This window comes from Trachypithecus francoisi, unplaced genomic scaffold (assembly GCF_009764315.1).
Source record: "Trachypithecus francoisi isolate TF-2019V2 unplaced genomic scaffold, Tfra_2.0 Lachesis_group12, whole genome shotgun sequence".
NCBI classification, from domain to species: Eukaryota; Metazoa; Chordata; class Mammalia; order Primates; family Cercopithecidae; genus Trachypithecus; species Trachypithecus francoisi.
In genome coordinates, this window is record NW_022681457.1 from 81,428,277 (window position 1) to 81,434,184 (window position 5,908).

The following is a 5,908-nucleotide window of genomic DNA, read 5'->3' on the forward strand; positions in this document are numbered from 1 at the left end:
GATAAGGGCTTCTCCTTCAGGGTGGATCTGAGACTGCACAAGGCCATAGCCGACCTACAACTAACATGGAATGTGAGCAATGAATAAATTTTTCCTGTTGTAAGATGCTGAAATTACAGATTTGTTTGTTACTGCACCACAATGAAGCAAGTGGATCAAGACAGCCATGTTGGTTTCATGCACATTTGTTCCACTGACCAAGTACTGTGTTGGTTCAAATGCACAATGTTAGTTGCACATTACAGTTGCTGTACCTTTCTTCAACATTGGACATTCCACCCCAGGCCTCTCCTGGCTCCCAGTTCACTAGGCAACCCTACTATGCCCCATCATTTTGAGAAAAGCCTGCTTAATGTCCTTGTTCCTCAGAATGTAGACCACAGGGTTGAGCAGAGCCATGAAGACACTGTAAAAGAATGAGATCTGCTTACCTAGCTCAGGAGAATAGCTGGAGTTGGGCCTCATGTAGAAAAAAGTGACCAGAGCATAGAAGAGTGTGACCACGGTCAGGGGGGAGGCACAGGTCGAGAAAGCTTTGCAGCAGCCCTGGGTGGACTTAATCTTGAGCATGGCCATGGCAGTATGAATGTAGGAGGCCAGAATGAGAGACAGTGGGACAACAACCATAAAGACCCTGATGACCAGACCTGCCATCTCAATGAAGTGGGTGTCCCTGCAAGCCAAGCTCCGTATCGAGGGGCCTTCACAGAAATAGTGGTTGACTGTGTTGGGTCCACAATATGGCAGCCTCACAGTGAGAAAGGTATGAATCAGGGAGAAGAAACCACAGGCCCATGTCCCAACTACCAAGCATGTGTACGGTCCCAAATGAGGATGACAGTATAACGCAGCAGGTGGCAAATGGCCACATATTGGTCATAAGCCATGACTGCAAAGAATATGTACTCGCTCAGGCCCAAGACACCAAACACATACATCTGCAACCAACAGCCAGCAAAGGTGATGGCCTGAGAGAATGACAAGATGCACCAACATCTGGGGCATGGTGGTGATGATATGGCCCATATCCAGCAGGGAGAGGATTCAGAGGAAGAAGTACATGGCAGTGTGGAGATGCATGTCCAGGCAGATCAGGGTGACAATGAGCCAATTGTATGGGACTGAGCTGAAGTAGAGGAAAAGAAAGGCAACGGAGAGGATCCTGTTGAAATGGGGTCACTGGAAAACCAAGCAGGATAAATTCAGAAACCCAGCTTTGGTTCTGCCCTGGAAGCATCCACATGATGGGGCCTATAAAAAACCACACTTACATAAATGCCATCTGAAATGTGGTATCCTAACCTGAGGTCAGGAGTTCGAAACCAGCCTGGCTAACACAGTGAAACCCAGTCTCAACTAAAAATATAAAAGTTAGCCGGGCGTGGTAGCAGGCGCCTGTAATCCCAGCTACTTGGGAGGCTGAGGCAGGAGAATCGCTTGAACCCAAGAGATGGAGGTTGCAGTGAGCTGAGATTGCACCATGGCACTCCAGACTGGGTGACAAGGGAAAAATTTCATCTCAAAAAAAAAAAAAAAGTATGGTATCCTGGCAAGAATAACAGCTGTGGAGGTAGACAGGCTAGGATTTTAATTCTGGTCCCACTACTCATTTACTGTATAATCTTGAACAAGTTACTTAACCATTCTGAGCTTTTCTCAGCATGAATCTCCTCATCTGTAAAATGTGACTAATTACACTCACCTCTCACGATTTTTGTAAGGAGTAAAAGCAATGTGTATGAAGCCTGTAACACAATGCCTCAACACAGGAAATAAAACATAAAATGCTCATACTCAATTTCCCATTCTATCCCCACCCCTCAGTAGACAACTGGTCACTCACATGTCTAGCAAGAATTAGTTTACACCTTCTCAGCCCCAGTCCCCAAACCTGACAGGGAGCTCCCTCTGTCTCAGAAAACATGGATGTGGATGTGCTACCTGCCTCTCCTGACAGCGTTTCTCCCGCCCCAGCCGGTGCAATGTGAGGCTCTGTCAATAGAGGGCAACAGAGGAGCACTGAAATGTGATGGCTGCAGGAAGGTACTTATGTTGCTGGCTTCATTCTTCTTCCTTATTCAGCTTTAGAGTGAGTAAACTGGTGCGTGGAAGGGCCGTAGTACTCACTCCAACTTACCTCAGTGGACTACACAGCCACGCACTCAGGCCACACTCTCCCCATCCAGCAGCCACTTCTACAGACCAGCCCTGGCCACACGCTCAGGCAATGCTTCCCCTCAACACAGCTGCCATTTCTATGCAAGCTCTGGCCAGTGCTGCTGGTAGGCTGGTCATTCCTGTGAGTCATATCCTCTTTGAAAAAGTCTGAATCTCAAACTTTTTATTTACGTAGTTGCAAGCTATCTATCCACTAAGGATTTATTGAGTACAAACATTAAAAATAGTAGATCTATAATAGAGAAACTGGACAACATCTAAACTTAGTGATCACAATTAACATCACCAATAAGGAACAAATAGATACAGTGTGTATCCAGATGTGCAATCCTAAGAATACACCATCTATATAGCATTTTAGCCAAAAATGTAAAACCTGAATCTAATCATGAAGAAACATCGAAGAAACCCAAATTGAGGAATGTTCCATAAAATAAGTAGTTTCTAATCTCAAAAAATGTCATGAAAAACAAAAAAATGCTGAGAGACTAAAAGAAAAATAACGAATGCAATATATAATCTTGGAAGAGAGGGATGCTATAAAAGGCATTATGACAATAGACAAAATTGGAATATAAATTAGATATTAGATTGTATAAATATGTTATTTCAATATTTAACTTCCTGATTTTGATAACTCCTATATAAGAGGGTATTTTTGTTTTTAGGAAATATTCACTGAAGTATTAAAAGGTAAAGGAGCATGATATTTGCAAATTACTCTAGAATGGTGCTGAAAATGATAAAAACAGCAATAATATATTTATATAGATAGAATGATAAAGTAAATGTTATAAAATGTTAAAACTTAATACATCCAGGTATGGGGCATACAGGATTGCTTTGTACTATTCCTTCAATTTTTCCCTAAGTTTGAAGTTATTTCAAAATAAAAATTATTTGAAGTTACAATGCTTTAAATGTGAAATAAAAACTGTTCCAGACAAAAAAAAGTGAGATAAGTTATTCAGGCAGAAATAAAAGGAAGAAACACAAAAATGCAAAAAAGAATAAAGAGCACCTCAAGGGCAGGGAAAATATGTATATAGATACAAATTAATAATAATTACAACATAATAATAAGGTCTTGTGGGACTTAAAACTATTGAAAATGAAAGATTATGACAAAAATAGCATGAAAAATAAAGAGAGTAAATGAAGTTAGAGTAATCTAATTATTTATCAAAATTAGAAAAGTAATAAAACTAATCATTTGTGTTGAACTGTGCTAAGTCAAAGATTTATGTTTTAATATCTAGAGAAATCATTAAAAATAATGTTTAACAAGCTAAAATAAGATAAATGAACTGATAATGCATTTTCACCCAAAATAATGCTCTTTTGAGAGAAGGAAAAACCAAACATAAAACAGGTAGTTCAAATAGAAAATAAATAGAAAGATGGCAAATATGACTTCAGTATATAATTAAGTGCAAATAAACTAAGTATTTTAATTTAAAAAACACATTTCCAGATGGAGTTTTTAAAAACCCTACAAATTACCCACAAAAAGCACACTTTAATATAAGGGCATAAACACTTTGGGAAGACAGTATGGGAGAAAATACACCATGTAAATACTAATTAAAAGAAACATGTAGGCCGGGTGCGGTGGCTCATGCCTGTAATCTCAGCACTTTGGGAGGCAGAGGTGGGTGAATCATGAGGTGAGGAGTTCAAGACTAGCCTGGCCAATATGGTGAAACCCTCTCTCTGCTAAAATCACAGAAAAATCAGCCAGGCATGGTGGCAGGTGCTTGTAATCCCAGGTACCCAGGAGACTGAGGCAGAGAATTGCTTGAACCTGGGAGGCAGAGGTTGCAGTGAGCTGAGATCACACCACTGCACTCCAGCCTGGGCAATAGAGTGAGACTCCATCTGAAAAAAAAAAATGTAGCTTTGTAAAGCATTTGCCAGAATTGGTCATATGCTGCATCATAAATATGAGCTCAAAAAAAATTCAAAAAAGAGAAATCATTTGGAATAGATTTTCTGATTATAATGAAATTACCCAGAAATCAAGGTTACACTAAATATAATGGGAAAGTACCTAACTCCTTTGAAATTAGAGATATGCTTCTAAATAATTTATGGAATAAAGAAAAATCAAAATGGAAATTAGTACATTGACCTGAACGATTATACATTATTAATGCTGAGACCCAGGTATCCCTGCTCTCTTGGGGGCCTGGGAAGGCCCCCCCAGCTTTTGCAGATTCAGAAATGTCTGCTCCCACTGCCTGGCTTCTCCCTGATGTCGGCCTCCACTCTGGTCTTGGAGCAAAGTCGGGGCTGAACCCTAGCACTGTCACAGCCCAGCTGGGTGTGCACATGCTTGGGGCAGGGCTGACACACCAGCTCCCTGCCGCCTCAGCCCCTCCAACTTTGGGCACCAACAAGCATAGAAGGGAAGCCAATGGGGGGCTGAAGGAAGCTTGGCACTGGTGACCCTTGGCACCTATAACCTGGGTGCCCTGAATGACAGCCAGAAGCAGACAGGCTCCTGGGTGGAAGGGGGCAGATCTCTGATGAGGCCCCACCAACAGGCTAGGGACGGCCTGAAGGCTGGGGGCTGGGCTGCCAGTCCTACAGATGGAGTGGGAACTTGTGGTGCTTTTTCCAGGCCCACCCGTGACTGTCCATGAACCAATCAGCGTGCCCTTCCTCCCCTCTGAGGCCCATAAAAGCCCTGGGCTCAGCCAGAGGTGAACAGACAATGGAGCAACCAGCTGCAGAGAGGAGCTACCCACTCTAGGGCCTCCTCTCTGCTGAGAGTTGTACAGACAATGGGACGACCAGCTACAGAGAGGAGCTACCCTCTCTGCTAACAGTTGAACGCTTGTCAGGATGACTTGCCTAGCAGAGAGGACCTACCTTATCCACTAGGAGGAGCTGAGCACTCATCAAGGCACCCTGGCTGTGGAAAGGAACTACCACCTGCAGGTCTCCTGTGAGCAGTTCCATTGTTCAATAAAGTTGCTCTTCACCTTGCTCACCCTCCACTTGTCTGAGTACCTCATTCTTCCTGGTTGCAGGACAAGAACTCAGGAACCACTGAATGGCGAGGCTAAAAGAGCTGTAACACAAACAGGGCTGAGACATGCCCCTTACTCACCACATTGCAGGTGAAGAGAAGGAAAGAAGAGCTTCCTTCAGGGAGCTTCAGGGAGCTTCAGCCCTTCAGGGAGCCCAGACCTGGGGGCTCTGCTCTGCAGTTCCTGGCATCTCCAAGCTTCCAGGTACCACTGTGTTCCCCAGTGCCAGCTATGGAAGCTGTTTGTGGTACACCTGGTCTGTCCACAGCCTCACAGAGAGCCAGCACTCATGCTAGCACCTGGAGCTGTCCACCCTGCTGCAGCAGCTGGCATGTCTGACTGCGCAGTAGCTGGACCCCATGCTCGCTCACACACCCCTCACCATTCCACCCCCGACTCACCCTTGGCAGGTGTTGGACCCAGGCCAGTAGTGGGAGCTGAGCACAGCCTGGCAGGCCAAGTGAGCAAAATAACCCCAGCAAGCCTGAGCAAAACTTGGGCAAAGGCACCACCAGCCAAAGAGGTTTCTGGCCAGAAAAATTACACCCCAAGGATCCTGCAACAATACCTTGTCTACACAGTCCCTGTACAGTTTCCGGACCTGTGGCAAGAATGTCACTTTCTGATAGGCCCAGCCGTCCCAGGTTTTCTTGGGATCTCAAAGTGAGGAATTCACCCAATTAATACAGATATTT

The 5,908-nt window shown here is 44.1% G+C and overlaps 1 pseudogene; it reads right to left on the reverse strand.

Moving 5' to 3' along the window:
* Positions 1-306: 306 nt before the first annotated feature.
* Positions 307-1,243, reverse strand: LOC117093901 (annotated as a pseudogene).
* Between the last annotated feature and the right edge of the window lie 4,665 nt (positions 1,244-5,908).